The 26388-nt window shown below is 39.1% G+C and overlaps 1 long non-coding RNA gene and 1 pseudogene across 1 annotated transcript; one reads left to right on the top strand and one right to left on the bottom strand.

Moving 5' to 3' along the window:
- Nucleotides 1-10231: 10231 nt before the first annotated feature.
- On the bottom strand, nt 10232-11301 carry LOC119646496. The gene is made up of 3 exons (XR_005248746.1): nt 11222-11301; nt 10847-11085; nt 10232-10369 (listed from the first exon to the last, which is right to left on the bottom strand). It is a non-coding gene; the product is annotated as an uncharacterized LOC119646496 (long non-coding RNA).
- A 7087-nt stretch (nt 11302-18388) lies between these two features.
- Nucleotides 18389-22103, top strand: LOC119646491 (annotated as a pseudogene).
- Nucleotides 22104-26388: the final 4285 nt, after the last annotated feature.

The raw sequence follows: 26388 nt of genomic DNA on the forward strand, positions 1-26388 counted from the left end.
GTAGGTCAGTGGGAGAATCCGTCGAGTACTCCCCGCAACATCGAGCACGTATGCAGAATGGTGTACTTCTGCATGGTTTGAACTACACTGTGCGAAAGTCCCAGGACATCAAGGGAAGTCGTGAGGGATTTAGGTACAATAGCTGTAGCTGACAATATTATGGGAACTACAACCACCCGCTCGAGACGCCAAATTTCTTTGATTTCCCGAGCCAATGGCTCATAGTTCACCTTCTTCTCCACGTATTTCCGTTCAATGTTGCTATTATGGATAGCAACATCAATAATATACGCGGAGCGGTCTTGTCAACTAACAGTACGTCAGGCTTGTTATGTAGAGTGTGGCGATCAGTCAGAACTCGCCGGTCCCAATACATGCTGTAAGCAGAACTATCAAGTACTGCTTGCAGCTCATATCGGTAAATCGGACATGTCTCCGTGATCAGCCCATGCTTGTATGCAAGGTTTTGATGGAGAACCTTACATAGAGCATTATGCCTGGTGATGTATTGCACCGGTGCCATAATAGTACAGCCAGAAATGAGATGGTCCAACGTCTCCAGCGCCGAGCCACACATTCTGCACTGGTCGTTCTCCACCACTCTCGTTGGCATAGTGCTCCGGGCTCGAATTACAACATCACCTACAATCTGCTCTGACAATCAGGTGAAAGGGAATACTGAAGCTATTAGTAACATAGCTGTGAAGCCTTATAGGCCTCAATGCTAATCCTGCCGGTATAAAGAGGGAAATCTGATTTCCGACAGAATGGGAATATTGGAGCGATGAGTTGAGATGAACTGCTCAATAACCAAAATATCGGCGGGTTGGAGACCCCGCCAACAGATGATGACGAACAAATGCTGCCACCACCAATCATAGAAGAAACACTTCGCGCAATCTACCGGCTTAAAAACCATAAGTCGCCTGGAGTCGATGGAATTATAGCCAAATTGGTTAAATATAGAAGCGACCAACTAGACCGAGTGGTTCATCAACTTATGCTTGAGATGTGAGATAGCGGATCAATGCCTGATGACTGGCAAAGAGGCATTACCTGTCCCATGCATAAAAAGGGCGATATCACGCAGTGGAGCAATTATAGAGGTATCATGTTGCTGAGCACCATCTATAAGATATTCTCCGCTATCTTGCTAGGTCGGATAGTCCCATACGCCCACAATATTATTGGCGTATACCAAAGAGGCTCACTCCAGGTAAATCAGCACAGATCAGATTTTTTCTCTGCGGCAAGCGATGGAAAAACTGTTGGAATGTGGATATCAATTGCACCATCTTTTTATTCACTTTAAAGCCGCTTTTGGTGGCATAGCCAGTATAAAACTGTACACGGCCATGAGAGAATTCAGTATCCCGACGAAATTAATAAGACGACTAAGTTGACTTCAAACAGTGTGCGAGGCCAGATAAAAGCAGCAGGATCACTTTGAAGACCATTCAAAACCAACAACGGTCTAAGACAAGGGAATGCCCTATCATGCGTCCTCTTTAACCTGCCCCTGAAGAAAATGATTCGCGATGCAGACGTAAATTCAAGAGCCATCCTCTTCAAGTCTACCAGTTACGTGACGATATTAACATTATGGGAAGAACAACCCGAGATGTACAGTCTACCTTGATCCAGATCTCGGGTTACACATTAATGAAGGCAGGACAAAGTATATGGTAGCATCGTCAGCACCAAAAACCACCCAACCAACAACATCAACCCGCACTGGCTAAACGGAAACAATAAAAATAGGAGATACAATTTTGAGATGAAATCCGCGCACGGTTGTTGGCTGCTAACAGAGCCTTTTTCAGCTTACACAAATTGTTTCGACCGAAACGTCTCACAAATCAAAGCTCTTACTGTTCAAGACTTTAATCTTGCCAGTCCAAAAAATTGCGAACTTTTAACCGCGTTCGAGAGAAGAATCCTCCGAAGAATTTTCGGCCCCCTACATAAGGATGGACAATTCCGTAGCCTACAGAATGACGAAATCAATGAGTGATATTACAACCGTCTGGTTGTGGATAAAAGCCGCCTCAACAGGCTGCGGTGTACGGGTCACTTAATCCGTATGGATGAGGATGATCCAGCCCGGAAAGTGTATAAGGGCAATATTTATGGTAGAAAAAGAAGACGAGGCAGACCCTGCCTGAGATGAAGTGGTGGATATGGATATCGAATTGGTGCACCTCGGCGGAAAACCTGGATGTCTGGAGTTCCTTATTAAGGCAGGCCTAGACCGGATACCGGTTATTCTGCCGTTGATGATGATGATAACTATATTTGAGAAATTTACCCGAGGATGCTTCTTAAGTTTTATTCTAAAAGTATGACATGAGTATAAGTGATAATATAAGACAAAATTCTGGAAAGTTTGAAGGGAATGCAATTATCACTAACAAAGTCATAGATTTGTATTCCATGTCAATTAATTGTATTCTAATGGTTCCGATTCCGTTATTTACTAATAGCGGGCGATGTTAATTTGAGTAGCAATTCGCTCTTTTCCGGTCTTTAGTATATGGCAGGTTCGGGATCTATTTATTGTATTAACTAGTCTAGGTGTAAACTTGGCGCTTTCTAACAATAATTCACACAATTGTCGGGTTGTTGGATTAAACAAAAATAGGCTAAAATGCCACCCGTAGCCGATTTTGGTCACACTACTCTTCAGGGTGCAGGCGCGATTCAGCGTTTGATGAGATCACCTCCACCCTGCGATCGAAACTGACAGCCACAAAATTTCTTTGCGGGCAGTGTTCCATTCAGATGGTTGTATCTCTGGGTTAGTATCAGCGGTATTCCACTTTTACAGTTATATATAGTAGCGGAAACAAGGGCTCAAAGTTTATTAAAATCGGTTTATTGTCTGTCTGCCTGTCTGTTACACGCATTTTCTCGGAAACGGTCAAAGCGATTGATACCAAATTTGGGGAAAGGTGGCAATTGTGAATGCTCACGCATGCAGTGAGTTACATCATTCTACGTCGAATTTAAACTTCAGGCAAATTTCTGGAATTCAGTAGTTCCCATATGTTCACCAAATTTCGTTTGAATCGGTATAGGCGCTTTGGTGGATGCGGTCATAGACAGTTAGACAATAAACCGATTCTAATAAGATTTTGGTTCACATAAAACCTTAAAGCAAGTCAGAATACGCCTCGGGTATAAAGGCCTTTGTGATTATCTTATATCAGGAACCTCCTATGCCTGTTTTTCTTTTCGCAGATAGCAAAAAATTCAAAATAGTACTTCATATATGTATTTCCAAACTTTCAGATATCTTGAAGGCATAAATATTATACTCATTATTTTTTTAGAGGATTGAAAGAGCCCTAAGTCCTCATCCAGTTGATGTCGAACTGCATCAGTTGGAAAGAAATTTTCTCCCATATTTGTGGTCCGCGAAAGAAATGATCATTTTCGACTCCCGCACTCCCCACCTTTCCAAGAAATGTTAGAACTTCGGAAAGCGCTAACCGAGACCTTTCATTTGATACCCCACATGTATATATTTGGTGGAAAAAAATATACACCCTCCTTTTGCATGTATGGGGAGCCCCCTTTCAAACTGAACAGAAAATGGCGCCACTTGCTGTATGTAAAGGGATTTAAAGACCACATGTCTTTACTAAATTTCGTGGCAATCGGTCCAGCCGTTTCTGAATAAATTGGGTGTGACAGACAGCCAGACAAACAGCGAATCGATTTTAATAAGGTTTTCTTTTACACAAAACCACAAAAATGCACTCGTAAAAGGGACTGACACCAAATATTTATAAATACTCTATTTACATAATCCTACCAGAGTTCGTGAGCACATAAAGCGAATAACTCGTGGTCGTTCGAGCCTGAACTTGTACCCCAGAAATCCCTCGCTTCTAACCCTATAAAATCGAAAGGACCATGGATTTTGCTTTGAAATTTCTTTAGCACTTTCTAGGATAACTAGGCTAACGACCTTTACGACAAGAAAAGTCGATTCTGAAAATCTCCTGATGTGGTTTTCCCCCTTAATTTCATCCTATAAGTCTAAATTGTAGATTTCACAACAAACCGTTATTAAAATCGATTCAGCGTGTGTCCGTCTGCCTGTTTGGCTGTCAAACACGTTTTGCTTTGAAACGACTGAACCTATTGTCACAAAATTTGATGATACTTTTCCAAACTCCTAATTTTAATACTGGATAAAAAGGAGTCAAAATGTGTGCCTCAAAAGGTGACACAGGTCTCGTTCTCTGAGTGTGCGTCAGCCAAACCTATGCGCCATCGTTCGCAGTTACGTTAAATGCCCTTCAGCATAGTTGACTCCCCGAGATGTTCGCATTTCTCCTTTACTGTTCTGCGCCAAGTGTCCTTGGGATAACTCTCTCATCGGCCATCTTAGGAGAGTGGACGGCATAGTTGGCAATGTTATTTTCGCCCCTCTTTAAAGTGTGGCCTATTGAATGCAACTTCCATCTTCCGAACGCAGCGCTTACGAGTTGCAGGCCTGTGCGCCGACGATAAGAGAACCAGCGCTGTTAATGCGTCGGGCAACATCCAGTTCGGTGCCGTCTTCGGCAGAAACCACGCTTCCTAGAGAGGGTGCTTTGACCTGTTAGAGTGAGAACCTTGATTTCCTTGGTGTTCTGTTCAACTCTATTTGCCTCTCCTTCCAAATCCAAATTCAAATACTCGGTGTTTGAAGAAAGATATCATCGTCCATTGAATTCCTTTACGTCTTCCGGAAAGTGCAGCATGAAGAGCGCAACCCTGACGGACTCTGCTTTGGACCTCAAAATCTTCCGAGATTTTACCGCGGTACAGCACGTGACATTTTGCACCATAATACGTCGCTTTGATAATAGCTATTAGTTTCTCCGGAATGCCCCTTCTACGTAGAGCACCCTGTTCACGCTGTTGAAACCTTCCTCGAAATCGATGAAGAGCAGGTACAGCGGAGGTCTAAACTCGGCGCACTGTTCCAAAATGATCCGTAGGGTGTTGGCCTGATCAATGTAGGAGAAACCGGAGTCGTCAGTTGTTTAAGCTGTCGAGATGTTCTTTGATGCATTCCCGAATTATTTTAGCTATTATATTTGCGACGGCAGAGAGCACGCAGGTATCCCGCATAATAAGATTGGAAAAATTACATTCATTTTTCTTGCAATAAGAAATTTAAAAAAAAAGTTGAAATACCGAGGGCCACTTAGGAAAACACCCCTTGGGGTTTTTACACTGATTAGCGTAAAAAACAAGTTTTCTTTTTATTGAATATTTTTTAGAGAATTGTATTGAATATAATGACTCAATTCCTTTTCATCATCATCAACGACGCAGCAACCGGTATTCGGTCTAGACCTGCCTTAATAAGGAACTCCAGGCACCCCGGTTTTGCGCCGAGGTTCACCAATTCGATATCTCTAAAAGCTGTATGGCGTCCTGACCTACGCCATCGCTCCAACTCAGGCACTGCCTGCCTCGTCTTCTTTTTCTATCATAGATATTGCTCTTATAGACTTTCTGGGCTGGATCATCCACATCCATACTGGATTAAGTGACCCGTACACCGCAGCCTGTTGAGGCGGATTTTATCCACAACCAGACGGTCGTGGTATCGCTCATTGATTTCGTCGTTATGGCTGCCAACAACCGTGCGCGGATTTCATCGGTTGTGATTTTCGACCCTAGATAGGAGAAATTTTCAACGGTCTCAAAGTTGTAGTCTACTATCTTTATTGTTTTCGTTTGACCAGTGCGATTCGATGTTGTTCGTTTTTTAAGGTTTTGTGTAAAACAAAACCTTATTAAAATCGATTCAATGTCTGTCTGTCTGTCTGTCTGTCACACCCATTTTTCTCCAAAACGGCTAAACCGCTCCGAACGAAATTTGGTGGACAGATGGGAGCTATGAAATCCCACGCATACAGCGAGTGGCATAAATTTAGGTGGAGTTTAAAGGAGGGCTCCCCATACATGCAACCGGATATACATAGTTGTGTAGGATATCAAATGAAAGGCCTCGATTTGTACTTTCCGAAACTGACATTAGTTTTGGCATAAATTGCAAAGTGCGTGAGTAAGGAGTCAAAATGTACGCACTTGAAGTGAGACAGGACTCATTTTCGGAAACTGCCCAACCTTAAAATCCGAAAAAAATCAAGGTCTAAGGGCCTAGATGAAATCTAGGCCTCAAAATATGTCCCATTCCGATATCTGCTCAAATAAACTTACTAATAGTATATTACCAACTTTTAGAAATTGACTAAAAAGCTCCCTTAAGTTCATCCTAGGTGTACTAAATTTTGCACCGACATAGAGGACAGCCTCGTGCATACACATGCTAAGTTCCATGAAAATCTGCAACTATTATTGTCAAAGTTATAGAAGTTCAAACTTATCAATTTCGTGCTAATTAACAGCATCTTAAGCCATACAAATATCATATAATAAATAATTAATGAGAATAATTCGAATTCGAGTGACATATTAAAATTCCATTCAAGAAGAATCTAATTCTCCCTAGCCTTTTTAAGGTTTTGTGTAAACACAAAACCTTATTAAAATCGGTTTACTGTCTGTCTGTCTGTCTGTCTGTCCGTCTGTCTGTCTGTCTGTCTGTCTGTCTGTCTGTCCGTCACACGCATTTTTCTCGGAGACGGTTATAGCGATTGACACCAAATTTGGTAGAAAGGTGGGAACTGTGAACGCTCACGCATACATCCTTTTACGTCGAATTTAAGGGGGGGTCCCCATACATGCAAAAGGGGGGTGTAAAATTTTTTTTCATCAAATGTAGTCATGTGGGGTATCAAATTAAAGGTCTTGATTAGTACTTTTCAAAGCCGATGTTAGTTTTTACATTCGTTGGAAGGGTCGGGAGCGCGGGGGGTTGAAAGTGATCACTTCTTTAAGGGGGCCATTCTCAGAAACTACTAAACCGAAAAATCTGAAAAAATCAGGAGGCTGCCACTATATTGTGCCTGGGCTCCAAAATACCTTCCATGCCGATATCTGTTTAAATAAAGTTAATAATAGTATATTACTACAATTTTTTGTAATTGGTTAGAAACTCCCCTTAAGTTCATCCTAGTACCATGAAATTTTGCAGTGATATAGGCTATAATATAGAGCATGATTTTACCAAGTTTGGTGGAAATCGCACTATTACTAACAAAGTTATAATACCTCAAATTTGTTGCTTCTTTGAAAATTGAAGACTATGAATGTCAATATCACCCGAAAGAGGATACTCTCACATAATATATGGATATATTACGTGCTACGTACTAAGAAATACACAAAACCTTTCGTACCTGAAGCGTCCAGCTTCCGGTTTCCCGACTTGTTTTATATTTGATGTTAGTTAAATTGTTAGCATTTATGATGATGATTTATTTAGATCGCTTTGTAGAAAATAGAGAGCAATGGAATTTTCAGCTACCGTCGCTCCTCACATCTTTTTCTTTTTCTTCAGTCTTTCGTCATTTTACTTTATCAAATGCCTGATCAGGATGTAATCGCGAGACCTTTAAATCCCCATCCAGCGTATCAAGCCACCATTGTTTTGGCCGGCTTTTTGGTTGCTTCCCATTGCTTTCGATGTTCTGACCACTACTAGTTGTTGAATTCTCGTTAGCGTGAATTACGTGGCTACATCGTCGAAAACGCCTCTCTTGTAGTGTTTCCACAATCGATGCAAACCCATATCGATGGGGGATATTTCACTTTAGACGTAATCAAAACGTGTCACGCCACCAGTGCAATGCAATATCTTCGTCCCCATTACCGCAAGACGCTGTTCATTGTCTTTTATAGTCGGCTAACACTCAGAACTATAGAGTTGTGGAAGGCCACTTCATTCAGGTTACGTTAATGCGTGAAGCAATTTCATTACGCAGTTCTCAATTGGCTGATAGCATTAACCCGAGATATTTAAATCGCTGAGTTCTGGCAATGGCAGTAACCTGCCCAGAACTGAGCGATTTAAATATCTCGGGACAATGCTATCAGCCAATGGAGAACTACGTTATGCTCCTCACATAGGGAAACACAAAACCTTTTAGTACCTGAAGCTTCAAGCTTCCGGTTTCCTGACTTGTTTATATTTATTAAACTCAGAGTGTGAAGCGTATGAGGTGGACCATTATCAACACAGGGCTTTCCATCAAATGATTTATTTAAATCGCTTTCTAGAAAATAGAGGGCAATGGAATTTTTAGCTATATTACACGGAGCTGTCGTGCACTCGTCGCCCCTCACATCTTTTTCTTTTTCTTCAGCCTTCAGTTCACAAGCGGGGTCGGCTCGTGGTGATCGGTTTCGTCATTTTATTTTATCAAATGCCTCATCAGGATGTAATCTCGAGACCTTTAAATGCCTACCCATCGTATCAATCCACCTATGTTTTGGCGGGTTTTTTGGTTGGGTACCATTGCTTTCGATGTTCTGACCAATACTGGTTGTTGAATTCTTGTTAGAGTGAATTACGTGACCACACCATCGAAAACGCCTATCTTGCAGTTTTTCCACGATCGGTGCAAACCCATATCGATCGCGGATATTCTCATTTCAGACGTAATCAAAACGTGTCACGCCACCAGTGCAATGCAACATCTTCGTCCCCATTATCGCAAGACGCCGTTCATTGTACTTTATAGTCGCCCAACACTCAGAACTATAGAGAGCCGCAGACGGACGACATTTCAGTAAATTTTAGATTTGGGACGTGCGCTGATACGTCGATCACAAAGAACACCAGTTGGGGAATGCCAATTTATCCAGGTTGCATTAATGCGTGAAACAATTTCATAACGCAGTTCTCCATTGGCTGATAGCATTGACTCGAGATATTTAAATCGCTGAGCTCTGGCAATGGCAGTAACCTGCCCTTCGAGATATTTAAATCGCTCAGTCCTGGCAACGGCAATAACCTGCCCAGAACTGAGCGATTTCAATATCTCGGGTCAATGTTATAAGCCAATGGAGAACTACGTTATGCTCTTCACATAGGAAAGTACAAAACCTTTTATACCTGAAGCGTCAAGCTTCCGGTTTCCCGACTTGTTTGGTTTTGGCGCTGTCGTTGCCCCCATGTACTACGTTTTGCCTTTCTTAATGTGCAGCACAAGATCTCGCGCCGCCTGCTCAATCTGGATGAAGGTAGACTGTACATCTCGGGTTGTTCTTAGGATGATGTTAATATCGTCATCGTAGCCCAGTGGTTGGGTGGACTTGAAGGGGATCAGCCCTCTTGCATTTACGTCGGCATCGCGAATCACTTTCTCCATGGCCAGGTTAAAGAGCACGCATGATAGGGCATCCCCTTGTCTTAGGGCATTGTTGATGTTGAATGGTCTCGAGAGTGATCCTGCTGCTTTTAGCCTAGTCAATCTTATCAATCCCTTGTGGGTTACATTAATTACACTCTTAAATATAATAAAAAAAATTTTATTCATTTTAAACTCACTCATTAATTATAAAATTATCAAAACCGAAGGTAATTCACTTGTTCGTTGTGTGTCCAGGTGGCTCAAGTGGATAGAGCGCTGGGCTCACGTTGCGGAAGTTGTAAACATTTATATTATAACTTTATTGTAGTAGGGAGGATAACCACATGTATGGCATATATGGTTAACATTTAAATTTACAGTGCGATGTTCGAAAATGTTGTTTTGGGAAAACGCGTCTGCAATGCCTACACAATAGGGTAAACCTTCCGATTTGCGAAAATTTCCCTTTTGCTCAATCTAGGCCACAGGTGGATACTAGACAGCTACCACACTCCCCTTTGTCCCCCAAAACATGAAATCAGAACGGGTACGCACGATTTCAAATTGTTTTGCCCTTGAGCATGAGGAAGATATAACGAAAAACCAATCAACTGTGTTTGACATACCGCCCGGACTTCCCAATGTATTGGTGAGATCGACCAGTTTTTGCCTATGGATAAGTGAATACGTGAAACTACTTTTTGATATATTGCTGAGCACGGCAGTAGTACCAGAATAGCAAAAGCTCACCGATCTCTCTCTGACCAATACGATTTGACGAAGATTATACCTTGTCCTTGTTTAGCGTCTCTGATGTGTACAGATAAGCTTCTGCAACACATTCGAAAGTCGGGGCATTTTAGTGTGGGTACTGCCTATGATTTGTACCCCCAAATGCGATCTTTTGAGGGTCATATTTCAATAAATTTACATATTGCAAAAATGAAAGACAAACCAATTTTCATTCAACTTTTTTTTTAATTAAATTAACAAAATTATGAAGGGATTAGGATTATTTTCAATTTTCACGAAAAAGTTACTGTTTTTCCTTTATTTCACATCGAGTTTTCATTTGGCGAGCGATATACTGGTTTCTGTTGCACCTAGAAAAACGAATTATTTACGAATGAAATATTTAAAAGTATGCATTTTTTCGATTAAAAACTGAGATGATCAGGAATAAATCAAAAAGTACTGCTTGTACAACATATTATTGTCGAACATTTTGTGCTTGGACTAGACCAGTTAATTAATTTCTGCGGTTATTTTATATATATACATATATACATTTTCCACTTCCACGAAGAAATGACATTGGCACATTTACAGTGCACATCAGCATTACATGACTTTTGCTTTGAACTAATTGAGAGGTGGAACTCAACAGGGATGGCGGGCTTTACATGCGCGTCATGCTCTCCATACGAATATACGACGCATATAGGGGTATTTGATCAATCTAGGCGGCCAAAACTCTTTTTGCTGTTAATTAGCTTTTATTATGTTGCCAAAAGTGATTTTAAGCTATTTTTTTTTGTTTATTTGTATTTCGATTCTATCTAACTGCTAAGCCTACCTACACATTAGAGAGATTCTGACTTGTTTCAAGTGGCTGAAGTATGGTTGTCGTTCATATGTGAGTTCAATACCAACCACATATTTAGTTCTCAGAACCTAAAAATCGTCATCAGATAGGATGTCAGGTAAGTCATGGCCACTAGATTCGAGCATGGAAAAAGTTTCACTCGCAAAAGGTTCGGATGTTTTCCTCCTGTGTGGTCTCATATCAGTCATTACTGGATCATATTTCAAAAGCAACCTGTAAATAAGATAAGATGGTAGACATTTAATTGCAATAAATTCCATTTTCTCTTGTCTGAGCATTAAGGAACCATTTCGAATTTAGTAATCTTAATTAAATGTAAATTGACTAATTTATATAGATTGCATTTCACCTGTTTAATATGTCCAAAATTTTGCAGATATAGTCGAATGTATTTGTTTTTCGCTTCTGCTGCCTCTTCCGATATTTGACCTATTGGCAACAGAGCTTTCTTAATAACCTCGAATGCATGAATTAGTATTTGGTGAAGTGTTGGGGTCATGGGATGCCATGGGTAGACATTTATATAAAGCTCTACTGTTTCTCTGGCATAAACAGAACATTTTTCCGTGTTTACCTTGTGTCCATTAGACAATATTTCCAGGATTATTTTGAGGCGATAGATGAAATTGATGTCAATATCGGTAATTTCTGCAGAGCGTTCATAATTGGCAAAAAATCGTCTAGCAGTGTTGCCAGAATTCGTCTTAGGAACATTTACCATGAGGCCCATCTTGGTCTTGAATTCACCTTGTAGAGAAAGCTTCCTCTTTTTGACAGTTTGTTTTTCTCTTTCGGATGTTAACCGCCACTTTCTTACAATTGCAATACAGATTCGAAAAGACAAATCCTGGCATGTAAGATTGACAGACCAAAATCTGTTAATTGTTCCTTTTTGTCTATATATAGCATCTCATTGTAGATGTTGTTTTAGTGGCAGCATTGCATACTTTTCCATCAATTATTGTTAGCATCATAGAATAAGACACCATGTAAGATTTATCTTCGATTTCCACTTCAGTATTTTGCAATTCCTTTATGTTATTTTTGTGTGCAAGTAATTTCTTCTTTCGTCACATCCGAAGTCCACATTTCCACATTTTGGAAATTTACACGGCAACCTCCTTTATGTTCATCCCAGTAGTACAAAATTTGGTGTGGGTTTAGTGAAGAGCATAATGCACAATTTGGTCAAGTTTGAAGAAAATCCAACTATTATTAACAAAGTTGTATGGGGTCGAACATTTCGTACATTCTACAACCTGTATGATGTCATCATCTCATATCAATTCATCAATACCACGACGAAATGAGTTCTTATGAATGGGGTCGCAAAGAATTATTTTGTTTTGGTTTTTTAGTCATTTGTATATGAATATCAATTACTCCAACCAGACATGTGTGTATATAGGTAGCGGGGGTAGTGTCTAATTCAGATAGGCATATTTGTACATTGAACCAGTCGTATCTAATATACGTACTATATGTGTACATATGTATGCTTTTGTGCACGAAGTACATCGGAAATATGGGTACGATCAATTTATCTACGTGCATAAATATGTACAGTATTCGGAAATAGGCAGTTTGTTTGTTTAGGGTGAGGATAATATCTATGGCTGTAATATGTACGTATGTTTTGTAATCTGGAAAAATATGAAGGAATATGTAGGATTTGTAGCTATATACGGATAGAAAAATATGCGTTGAAGTTTCTTACATAAGTTTATAAGTTTTTGATTTTCAATAGTTTCTTACTTTCGAATATATTATTAATTACATTCTAGCTTAAATATTTAGCTTAACTAAGTTAACTTTATTTCAATGGTTGGCTATTACAATTGTTTGGCCTACCCGACCTTCTGTGTAATTCTTACGTTAATTGTATTAATTTAAATACATGAATCTTCACATTTATTTTCAACTGAACTAAATTATTTCAGAACTGCGCTTGCACTAAGATGAACACAAAACCTTTATACCCGAAGCGCGAGCTTCCGGTATTCCGAATTGTTTCATAGTTGCTCCGTTTTTCTTCTCTTGCTTCTGCTGCTTGAATCGAGAAACATTATCTGTGGTCGTCCTCCAGACGGAGTTGTAGTTTTTGGTACACTAACCATTCCGTCTAACCATAGTTTGTGTTTTTTCACAAATATTTCTTCTTTATTTTGTGAATCTGGTCTTAATTTCCGATTTCATACAACGTATATCTCTGTTTATTTTGACTGCATCTTAGGTTGAAAATGGTTCGAGATTTAGGAGGTAATTCTCTAAATAATTCAATTTGTCATTAATATTTGAAGCTTCTGATTTCTTCATATAATAATGAATAATTGTTTCCGAGTCATTACTCGGCGATTGGATGGGCCACTAAACAGAAAAATGTCATATAGCCAATACAAGATATCGATTTTTAAACAGTTATTTTCTTCGTGAGTTAAAATCACACTATTTTCAAAAAAGCGGAAAAAAGCGGGATCAATCCTTTTGGTATCTATAAAAGCAGAACATGTGCTATTCAGAAAAAGTAGAATCGATGGCACTATAACAAAAACACCTTTGAAAAGAATATTTAGAAAAAAAATTTGCTTAAAAACATCAATCTTTAATTGAATGAAAAATACACTGCCAGCAAATAAAAATTTTAAAAATATAAATATTCAACACACACACCTGCTTTCTCGGAATCCATGACTTCTTCTCAAAAACTTCACATAACACTATAGGAAACCAAATAAAAAATGCCTCTACGCAGAGGTCGTTCAAAGTTGTGATTTGCATGGTAACAATGGTCAACCTCCACTAACTATAAAACCTAAGTATTTGAACGATGAAAAGAGATAATATCTGGAAATAATCCATAGAGGAGATGACTACCTGAAAATAACAGTTATTTGAATTAGGGTTTTGGCCGCTACATTGATGAAATACCCCTATGTGCGAGAATGTCGCAACAATGGCTAATGATAGCCGCAGGCATCCAAGCAACTAGAATCAAGTCAGGATACTGGAAGGTATAAAGCTTTTGTGTTCATCTTCTGTGAGAAACTTTCCATGTACGATTTTCCTACTCGTACATAGCTAAGAATACACAATATTTTTTCATATTTTGCCAAATTCCATATCAAACACATAAATGTTATGTTCATCCTAAATAAACAAACATTGCCTATTACCGCATGCCGATGCATACACCTATATATATGTAAATGTAAATATGTAAATTGATCTTCACGTATTTCCACGTTACTCCGTGGACAAAAGCATAAACATGTCATATACGCGCACATGTCTAACCTACTCCGCCGTTCATACAAGTTCACTTTATATGATGATGGTGTCTTAGAGTGGAATAAATTTATCTGAATTGCGAAATTGTGACCGCCTATAACTTTGTTAATAATAGTTGGATTGCGTTTAAACTTTTCAGAATGCTCTATATTATTGCCGATCATCATCATCATCATCAACGGCGCAACAACCGGTATCCGGTCTATGCCTGCCTTAATAAGGAACTCCAGACATCCCGGTTTCGCGCCGAGGTCCACCAATTCGATATCCCTAAAAGCTGTCTGGCGTCCTGGCCTACGCCATCGCTCCATCTTAGGCAGGGTCTGCCTCGTCTTCTTTTTCTACCATAGATATTGCCCTTATAGACTTTCCGGGTGGGATCATCCTCATCCATACGGATTAAGTGACCCGCCCACCGTAACCTATTGAGCCGGATTTTACCCACAACCGGACGGTCATGGTATCGCTCATAGATTTCGTCATTGTGTAGCCAACGGAATTGTCCATCCTCATGTAGGGGGCCAAAAATTCTTCGGAGGATTCTTCTCTCGAACGCGGCCAAGAGTTCGCAATTTTTCTTGTTAAGAACCGAAGTTTCCGAGGAATACATGAGGACTGGCAAGATCATTGTCTTGTACAGTAAGAGCTTTGACCCTATGTTGAGACGTTTCGAGCGGAACAGTTTTTGTAAGCTCAAATAGACTCTGTTGGCTGACAACAACCGTGCGCGGATTTCATCATCGTAGCTGTTATCGGTTGTGATTTTCGGCCCTAGATAGGAGAAATTGTCAACGGTCTCAAAGTTGTATTCTCCTGTCTTATTCTTTCTGTTTGACTAGTGCGGTTTGATGTTGTTGGTTGATTCGTCTTCGGTGTTGACGCTGCCACCATATATTTTGTCTTGCCTTCATTGATGTGCAGTCCAAGATCTAGCGCCGCCTGCTCAATCTGGATGAAGGCAGTTTGTACGTCTCGGGTGGTTCTTCCCATGATGTCGATTGCCGGTACTCATGACAAATGTCGTACTTCTATGATAAAACTAAGGGGGTTTTCCGGCAAATTTTTAAAACATGGTTATAAAAGTATTATTAACTTTATTTCAGCAGATATCTGAACCGGATGTCTTTTGAGGCCTGCATTTCACATAGATTATTATTATTATTCTGTTAAGGGAAAGTCGCACCGTGTCCTTGAAGAACTATTGTGCCCCTTTTACAGGTAATAGTGTACCTATTGATCATAGCATCTCAAGCAGGCCTATAACCGTTAGGAACTTTAGTATGTTCCCTACTTCCAGATTTTCCAGTTTTGAATCTGGTATTAAGTGACCTCGACCTACTTTGCACAAGTGCCGGACACTGTCCCAAGACGTGTATAGAGGTTTCGTCCTCCTCCTCACATTTCACATGGATACACTATTGTAATTTTTTACAGATTTTGGAGTTGTATAGGTTCTGAGAACGAGACTGTTTCACTTTTTGGCGGAGATATTTTGAGCCTTACCTCACCGAGTATTAGAAATAAGTTTTCAAAAAGTACTAATCGATCTCTTTCATTTGATACCCCACGTGACCATCTTCCGTAAAAAATCTTTACAACGCAACACTCATTCTCACATAACCGAAAAAAATATCCTCTTGTTTTCTCAGTTCTTGAAAATAAATTGTAAATTGACCAGATTCGTGATGTGCTTGGACTAAAGGATGAATCCAATATTTCTTTCTTTCGTTTCGTCTTCAACGGCGGACATTTCGTTTGTGAACAGAATGTTCACTCTTCGGTAGCCCAACCGCTCCATTTATACGGGTGACCTCTGACCGCTGGCGCCGGTATTCAACTTTTAAAAAGTAATGGCCCCTCAAAGTGGGGTTTTTGATATCGTCATAGTAAAATATGAATTTTCAACACTACCCCGGAAGAAGAGTAGATGAGGAGAATCTAATCCCTTTAAGGGGGTCATCCCGTGTAAAGTTCGTTTTTTTTGGCTTTTTTTAGAAATTGTTTGTGAAGGACCGGAGAAAGATGCGAATACGAATTTTTGACCATAGATTTACTAATATTTTGAGCGTGCATAGTAATTTTTCCAGCTCGATTGCATAGTTCGTTATTGAAATACAGGACAGTTTATACACCCATCTCCAAAAAAGGTGTTTTTCTTCTGCCACGCTAGATGGTGCTGTGATCATCTTAAAGAAAAAAAAAGTAGACAGAATTTGAACGTACAGACTTAACTACAGTCCGCAGGATTATTAAGAAATATTAAAAGCTAAATTTTTGGTGCCTTGTTAAACTTTTTTTGTGAATTTTGGTGTTCTTTCACGGCTTCTTCAATGAATAAAAAAATCTACTGAATGAATCGCAATTATCCTAGTTTGCGGACCGTAGAAATATGTTCTGAATAAGTGGTGAACATTTCAAAGAATTTGGTCGGATAGATTTTGGGCTATGTTGGCAGCCGATTTTCAATATGCAGTTTCGAGAAAAAACGCATTTAAAAAGTAGAATGTGATTTTTAGCCATAAAACCTTAACTGACCATTAATTTGCTATACCTAATCCATAAACCTTAGGTTTCTTGAAGGAATACATGTACAGCCTTGGCTTCAATTTTTGTCCTTTTAGCGAAGTCATTCGAACGTCATTCGGATCGATAAATACGAGCTTTATTATGGCGATCGACATAAATCGGGCATGTGACTTACCACGTGTTTAACACTATAATTTCCGAGCGACTCTGAATATCAAAAAAATAACTTTACCCATATATTCTACACTATATCTAGATACAATTGGTGCCAAAAAAAAAATTCGATTCCGCGAATCCGACACACGGGATGACCCCCTTAAAGAGATTGTTGCTATTTTCATGTCAAAACGGTTGGGCTTAACTTGAGGGAGGGAACTTAACTTAAAAAGTTATGACGTCTAAAATGAGTTTGGTATCTTGTATATCACTAATTAAAATAGCACAGGTGAACCCTCTTCTTTAACAGCAAGCACTTTCGATATGGCGATGATATACTTCATTGTGCATCGATCGTGCATTCTTCGGCAATCTAACCGCCCTATTACGCGGTTGGTTAAACGCCAGTCATTTCAACCGTGGTCTACCGCCAAAACGGTTAACTACAAGTACGCACATATAAGCTCTAAGTGACTGGACAAAAAATTTATATTTATTTGAATATTTTAATTGTGCAATTATTTGTTCATCACTGTAGTCAGTGAAGCGCAAGTTAATACTTTTCCACTAAGCAACGCTTCTGCATTTTACATCGATCTCGCTTCACCATTTGGTAATAATAAGTGAGCACAAGTTACTTGTTTGCGTAGAAGGTAATTGCCCATAAATTATATGGCGGTAGATTCCTTATGCAATTTCTAGACTCTGCTCTTCAGGTGAATTCTTTTTAAGGTTTTGTGTAAACACAAAACCTTATTAAAATCGGTTTACCGTCTGTCTGTCTGTCTGTCTGTCTGTCCGTCTGTCTGTCTGTCTGTCTGTCTGTCCGTCACACGCATTTTTCTCGGAAACGGTTATAGCGATTGACACCAAATTTGGTAGAAAGATGGGAACTGTAAACGCTCACGCATACAGTGAGTTACATCCTTGTACGTCGAATTTAAGGGGGGGTCCCCATACATGCAAAAGGAGGGTGTAAATTTTTTTTGCATCAAATATACTCACGTGGGGTATCAAATTAAAGGTCTCGGTTAGTACTTTTAGAAACCGGTCTTAGTTTTGACATTTGTTGGAAAGGTGGGGAGTCCGGGGGGTTGAAAGTGACCATTCCTTTAAGGGGGCCATTCTCAGAAACTACCAAACCGAAAAATCTGAAAAAAATCAGGAGCCTGCCACTATATGGTGCCTGGGCTCCGAAATACCTTCCATACTGATATCTGTACAAATAAAGTTAATAATAGTATATTACCATAATTTTTAGTAATTGGCTGCAAAACCCCCCTTAAGTTTACGTTAGCACCATGAAATTTCGCAATAATATAGGCTATAACATAGAGCATGATCTCACCAAAATAGCACTATTACTAACAAAGTTATAATACGTCAAAGTTGTCGCTTCCTTGCAAATTCAAGACTATGAATGTCAATATCATCCGAAAGTGAATATTCTCACATAATATATGAATTTATTACGTGCTACGTACTAAGAAATACACAAAACCTTTCGTACCTGAAGCGCCCAGCTTCCGGTTTCCCGACTTGTTTAAACTGGTTTTTGATAAGTTGACCTTGGTGAGATAATTAAACAGTCGAGTTTTGATCTCATCATTGGACATAAGTGTTGACATTACGAGGTAATCGGAGTCAGTTCAGCCGGTTTTGTCGAGGAAAATGGTAATCGCGAAAAAAATTCTTTATGCTAAACAATTTGAGGGTGAGCCGACGCCCTCGAATTTTCGATTGGAGACTGAAAAGCTGCCCGCTCTTGGTCCTGGCGGTAAGTGTAGTGTTCTATTTATTGTTACTGAATCTGGTGTCCACTTGCAAATTTCCCACAGAAATACTATGCGAAGCGGAGTATCTGAGTGTCGACCCCTACATGCGACCTTACATGTCGCGGTACCCCGTGAACAGTGTTATGATTGGCGGTCAAGTGGCCAAGTAATCCCAATAGAATAGCTTTAGTGAAGCCTAAATAACCTAGGTAATTTGGCATGCAGGGTTATCGAAAGCAACAATCCCAAGTATCCAGTTGGATTCGTACGTATTTGGATATTTCGGCTAGAGGACACACACAGTTGTGAAACCAGTCTGAAGGCTCCGTTGAAAATTCAATGAGTCCAGATGAAGTGACGCGTCTCGATGACTTTGAAGGACTTCCTTATTCACTTGGAGTCGGATACCTTGGTATGCCTGGGTACGTATATGTGTACATATATATGCTAATTGCATCGAAATAGAATAATGCAGTTGCAAATCGGGATGTGATGTATTAACGGGCGTTAATTTCATTTTCGATTTTGTTCTACGCAAGTGTATTCAGATTTTGTCTGTAACGAAACTTTATTAAAATCGGTTTACGATCTGTTCGTTATAAACATTTTTTCGAAAACGTAGGCACCTACTGACACTAAGTTTGATGAATGTACGATAACTATGAATTGAACGCATATAGTGAATCGTATGACTTTATATGGTGAGGGGAAATCGCCAACAAGTGAGGAGGAGATGCACGAATGTAGTCGTGTGGGGAATCATTTGAAAGGACTTTTTTAAAATCGGTTCAATGTCTGTCTGTCTGTCTGTTATACGCACTTTTCTCAGAAATGATCAAACCGATTGACACGAAATTGGGTGAGAGGGTTGGAACTCCCACACATGCAGTAAGTTGAGTTTAAGGGAGGGGGCAGGTCCTCAAATATAGAAAAGGGGGGTGTGCATTTTTTTTGGCCGAAGATAGTCATCAAAAGAAAGGTCCTGATTAGTACTTTTTGAAGCCAGTCTTAGTTTGGATATTTGTTGGAAAGGCGAGGAGTGCGGGGGTCGAAAGTGATATCGTTTTCAGAATCTACCCACCCGAACAATCCAAAAAATAATGAAGCTGCTTCTGCATGGTGTCCAGGCTACAAAATACTGTCCATATCGATATCTACTCGAATTATGGCAATAAATAATAGCATATTACTATGGTTTTGGGAAATTGACTGGAAACCCTCGTTAGGTTCATCCTAGAGTTATACATATACATTCCGGGCTACATCCAAATGGGATAATTCTGCACTCAAATATACTTACACAGGAAACAAACAAAACATTTCATACCTGAAGCGTCCAGCTTCCGGTTTCTAGCTTGTTAGATTTACTTTTAAATTCCATTGCCAAAATATGATATCAAAAATTCCAAACTTATATTGAGACACAAATCAATTTCAAAGGAAAGATTTCGAAAAATCCCGATGCTGTTTCATATAAAATCTAGTGCAAAACATATCCTCATCGTTACAGCTCCTCGAATAAAGTATGGTATGTATGGTAGTATGGTATGTTACTAGATTCTCACAATTTAGTGCGAGTTCCCTTAACTTCATCCTTGTAGTATAGATCTTTGCAGTTACATAAATAATAACATAGGGCGCAATACTCGAACTTTCAGCAAAAATCCCACCATTATTTATGATCTTGGAAGGTAGTGAGTTAGTGGTAGAAGTGAATTTGTATGCACAATATGACACTGATATTTCAGCAAGGTCTCAAAGAATACCGCCAAAAATGGTTTTCAAAGATGAGTGTGGATTCAATTTGGATTTTTGCAGAAGGTACCCCAACCCCATCAATCTGGCAGTGGTTACAATTCTAACGGTCCTTGGGAAAAATGTAACTAAATGTAATACAGAGAAATTTCGCATTATGTTTTCGGAGAATTGGTGTCAAGGTTGGATTCTTCATAAGAAGGAAGATTAATTCTAAGAGATAACGACCAGATTCATAAACGGAACAAAGTCAAAGAGGTATTATAACGTTCGAGGCTACATTTAACGTTTTTGCCGCACTAATCTCCTATAATGAATCCAACTGAGAGGGTGTTCGAAAAAGTCAAGGGACTGGTTTGCAAGCTCTAGGTGATGTTACGTGTGGTCATATTCTTAAATGTTTGATGAATGAAGGAATTAATTCCGTCACATTCAGAGATTGCACATCCTCATTCCATCTGGAGCGACTGGGCCAGAGTTACTTTCACAAGGTACTTTGATCCTGTTATTTTGATATGAAAAAATGTTAATTTGACCTGAAAAAATGTTAATTTCATTGGAAAGATGGTAAACTTGATTCGGATCGCTAGATTGAGGAGGAGATACTATATCACATCGATAATAGCGTATATTGCCTATTAGACAAAAGCTATAGTGAGCGTTAAATTAAAGTGTTAAAGGTTAAATTAAAATTAAAATTCTGAAAATTTGTAAAAAAAAAATTAGAAAAGTTAAAAAGGGCATTCATGTTTAATAATAATTCATAATAATTTTATTGATGTAGCTCTACAGCTTACTTTGGGTTTCTCGAAATATGTAAGCCGAAGGCAGGGGAAGTTGTGGTTGTGACGGGAGCAGCAGGAGTGGTTGGAAGTCTTGTGGGACAGATTGCAAAAATAAAGGGATGCAAAGTCATTGGATTCGCTGGTTCAGACGAAAAATGTATATGGTTGAAAGAAGAACTAGGTTTCGACTATGCTTTCAATTACAAAACATGCGATGTTGGCAAAAGTCTGAATGAAGCTGCACCCACTGGTGTCGATTGCTACTTCGACAATGTACGGAAAATTTTAGAATTGTTTCCTTTTTTTTAAATAACAGTCAAGTTTTCAGGTTGGTGGTGAAATAAGCTCAATGATAATGAGTAAAATGAATAAGTATGGAAGGATTTCCGTTTGCGGATCAATTTCCGTCTACAATGATACCAAAATACCTTTAGGTAACTATTATAATATAGATTCATACATATGTATATTTCCGAATAATTTAGGGCGTTGGTTCAATTGGATTGTTGCGCCAATGATTGCTAATATATATTTATAGCTATACTGTATAATTACATGGCTAAGCCATTATGTTGCCTGCTTAATTATTTCTTTACAGCTCCTGTTGTGCAACCATATTTTATTTCGAATGAGTTAAAAATGGAAGGTTTCTTGGTCCACAGATGGAAAGACCGCTTTTCAGAGGCCGTTAAAGCTGTAAGAGACTGGATTAAAGAGGGCAAAGTGAAATATAGGGAAACTGCTACGAAAGGATTCGAAAATATGCCACAAGCATTTATGGATATGCTCAAGGGAAAGAACTTAGGAAAAGCAGTCGTACAGGCATGAGTTACTAACTTCCGAACATTTCGCTTTTCCTAAAAATATTATTATATATTATATTTTGGTCACGAATTTTTGTAGTAGATTTTATGGATATATTAAAGGCTTTATTAGTGGCAATTCACTTTTACTATACTTTTTTTGGGATGCACCTAGTTATCACTTATAGGCTTTTGTATATTTTGGGCTTCCGCAAGCCTTAAACACCTTTTCTGTATAAGAAACGTTGTGATGTAATTTCTGGGAAGCAATAAATGATTGTTGATGAGGTTGCAAAATGGCATAATAAATCGGTGAATTAAAGGATGAACTCTTTACTGAAATGATAACATTTCTGTTAAATAACTAATGAAGACGACTCGTAAGAACGAAATCCGTTTGAGAAAGAAAAACACTATAGTCTGAATGGCTTTATGAGTTAAGGATGAGAAATTTACTATAAATTAGCTTGCTATGTAATTAGCTAGCAAATTGAAAATTTCTTTAAATTATCGAAACGTCATCTACGGATCGAATTGATGGGTTGCAACCTTCGACTACCCTAAAGGGATACGAATCGGTTCTTGGAAAGTGTATACCCTCTGTTACAACAGCATCCAGGGTTTTAGAACAATCGTGAAAGTTACAATGATACTGTAAAATACTTGAACGCACAAATGTTAAAACACAAAAAAGTCCCTCAATTTGTCTTTTTTAAGGTTTTGTGTGAAACAAAACCTGATTAGAATCGAGACGGTGTCTGTCGGTCCGTCTGTCCGTCTGTCTGTCTGTCTGTCTGTCTGTCACACCAGATTTATTCGGAAACGGCTCGACCGATTATCACGAAAATTGGTGAGAGTATGTAATCTGGTGTTCCCTTTACATGCAGTAAGTGGCGCCATCTTGTGTTAATTCTAAGGGGGGGTTCCCCATACATGTGAATGGAGGGTGCAAATTTTTCACAGAATGTAGCCATGTGGCATATCAAATGAAAGGTCTCAATTAGTACTTTTCGAAATTGGTTCAATATTTGATATTGGGTGAAACATAGGGGAGTGAGGGCTCAAAATATGACCCCCAAAAAGTGTAACAGGTCTCCTTCTCAGAACCTATCCAACTGAAAAATCTGAAAAAAATCACAATGGTGCATCTCTACGAAATCTAGGCCTCAAAATATATCCGGTTGTGATGTCTGCACAAATAAAGTTAATAATAGTGTATTCCTACATATTATAAATTTGGCCGGGACCCTCCTTATGTTCATTCCAGAAGTACAAAATTTGGTATGCATATAATGCAGAACATAGTGCACAGTTTGGTCAAGTTTGAAGAAAATCCAATTATTATTAACAAAGTTATAGGGGGTGAAACTTTTCCACTTTTCGTGAATTTCGTGCACTCTACAACCCGCATGACGTCATCATCACATATAATTTCGTCAATACCACAATGAAATGAGTTGTTATGGATGGGGTCGCAAAGAATTATTTTGTTTTAGTTTTTTAATCATTTGTATGTGAATATCAATTACTCCAACCAGACATGTGTGTATATAGGTATATTGTATATGCGTGCTAATGAACTTTGCGGGTAGTACCTAATTCAGATAAATATAAGAAGTAAATCGGAAATATGGGTACGATCAATTTATATACGTGCATATATGTGTACAGTATTCGAAAATAGGCAGTTTGTTTGTTTAGGGTGAGCGTAATATGTACGTATGTCTCGTAGTTTGGAAAAATATGAAGGATTACGTTGGATTTGTAGCTATATACGGATAGAGAAATGTGCGTTGAAATTTCTTACATAAGATGAACACAAAACCTTTATACCCGAAGCGCGAGCTTCCGGTATTCCGACTTGTTTTCTTACTCGCGTCGTATCTATTCGACCGAGATCTCTACTCTTCTATAATCTTCTTCTATTCAACTATTTCACGGCGTATCTCCGATTGAGATCCTTTCTTATATTATCTATTTTAAAGCGTAAAACTGGACAAGTGGAAGGCTTTCAAGCTAAACCTGTTTTCACACAAACATATTCACCACACACATGTATTATTGGAAGATCTCCGTCAAGATCCATTCCCAATTTTCTAATTTGTGTAGGATTGCAAGCTATGGCAACAAGTTAGTACGTCTACTAATTGCGTGTTACCATGCTCGTTTAACTAAACCACGACAATTATGTAATTACATAATTTTGATCCGATTGCGCATTGATAATCAATGAGTCGGAGACACCTTAACTCTCATTGCACATTCCGAATACGAAATAAGTCAGAGACATAGAGCTCATATTTTGTCTCAGTTTTAGCTTTTTACATATTTCGATTTCACCACTTAACAGATGCAGCCAGGACATTCTGAGGCTAACCGAGGTTAGATGGTAAGGTTCGGAACAGCAAATCTTTCCCTTTTAGGGCATTATGGTATTATAATTTGGAAAGTCCGTTGGGATGCAACCATGAATCAGGTATTGGACTAATGGCAACCATACGGTGCGTCGGTTCCTGACAGGATATGACACAACAGGCGTTTAAAATGAAAACATTTTTCTTTCCCACACGATTCGGCAACAAATTGCAACCTTGCGCCTCCCATTTAAGTTTTTACAATTGAGTCGTTTTTCACAATTCGTTGCTGGTTGCAAATTAGTTAACCGAAGTCAAAAGGGGAGACAATAAAATCGAAAAGATATTAAGGCCACACATTCGGTGGAATAGCAACATCAATTGTTTACATGAAGCGAACCGACTTTGATCGTTTTAGAAAATTAACCGAAGGTCTTCCGACAGAAAAAAAGACAATTCTACAAATATTAGCTTAAGAGCAGCAAAGAAGGTTGTAATCAAAGGTTCTGAACAGGAAGTAGATCCCATTTCTTTGGGGAAGAAAAACTTTCTGATTAGGAAATAGAACACCGCACCTTTTATTCAAGGGTGAGATTAAACCAGAGACTCACACATTTTTTTTAATAAAATTTCCGGGAAATAGCCACTTTTCTGCCATACAAGTGGGATTTACTCCTTAACAACTATCACAAGGAATTGGGCTAAAAGCAATGAGGACAAAGCTAGACCATTCCTAACTCACCTCGCAGAAGTATTCAAACTTATCGATCGTCAAATGCTATTTGAACTCTTCCCAGATACCCAATCAGCACCAACCTGAGCCACCTGCAAACATCCTTAAGAAAGTTCAGAGTATCACTAAAGAAAAAGTTAATCCCAGGAAGGCTCCAGGGTATGATTTACATAATCACTTCTTTCATGTTTGAGTAGCTGCCAGTTAAAGACCTTCAATCGCTGTGCTATATTTTCATTGCAATGTTGAGAGTTGGGCATTTCCCAAAATGATGCCACTCAAATCAAATCGTACAGACCGATAAGTTTTCTTCGCACAATATCGAAAGTATTCGAAAAACTACTGCTCCAAAAGCTATTGCCAATCCTGACAGACAGCAGCGTGATACCAGATCACAAATTCTGATTTAGAAAATAGTTGAATACAACATAGCAAGTTGACCGAATTGTATCAGAAATAAACAATGCTCTTGAGGGAAGAATATATTGTACAGCAGTATTCCTAGATGCGGCGCAAGTATTCGACAAGGATTCGCATGCAGTTTTTATTAACAATATTAAACGACTATTTCTTGGTTGTTTCCATAATCTATTAATATCGTATTTAATGAAACGCCGATTCCAAGTGAAATACAAAAATATTCTCTCTCATAAGATTAGAGCATGAGTTCCTCATGGAAGTATATTCGGTCCTGTATTGTACTTTATCCATACAGCAGATTTTTTTGTTTCCGGGTTAGCCACCACAAATTTAAGTTTACACCATCATTATCGACGGCGCAACAACCGGCATCCAGTCTAGGTCTGCCTTAATAAGGAGTTCCAGACATCCTGGTTTTGCGCCGAGGTCTACCAATTCGATTTCCTTAAAAGCTGTCTGGCGTTCTGACCTGCGCCATCGATCCATCTCAGGCAGGGTCTGCCTCATCTTCTTTTTCTACCATAGATATTGCCATTATAGGCTTTCTCGGCTGGATCATCCTGACCTATACGGAATAAGTGACCTGCCGACCGCAACCTGTTAAGCCGTATTTCATCCAAAAGCCGACGGTTATGGTATCGCTCATAGATTTCGTCGTTATGTAGGCTACGGAATCGTCCATCCTCATGTTCACAATTTTTTTTGCTAAGAACCCAGGTGTCCGAGGAATATATAAGGACTGGCAAGATCATAGTCTTGTACAGTAAGAGCTTTGACCCTATGGTGAGACGTATCGAGCGAAACAGTTTTTGTAAGCCGAAATAGGCTCTGTTGGCTGCCAACAACCGTGCGCGGATTTCATCGTCATAGCTGTTATCGGTTGTGATTTTCGACCCTAGATAGGAGAAATTATCAACGGTC

Source organism: Hermetia illucens, chromosome 1 (assembly GCF_905115235.1).
Source record: "Hermetia illucens chromosome 1, iHerIll2.2.curated.20191125, whole genome shotgun sequence".
Taxonomy (NCBI): Eukaryota; Metazoa; Arthropoda; class Insecta; order Diptera; family Stratiomyidae; genus Hermetia; species Hermetia illucens.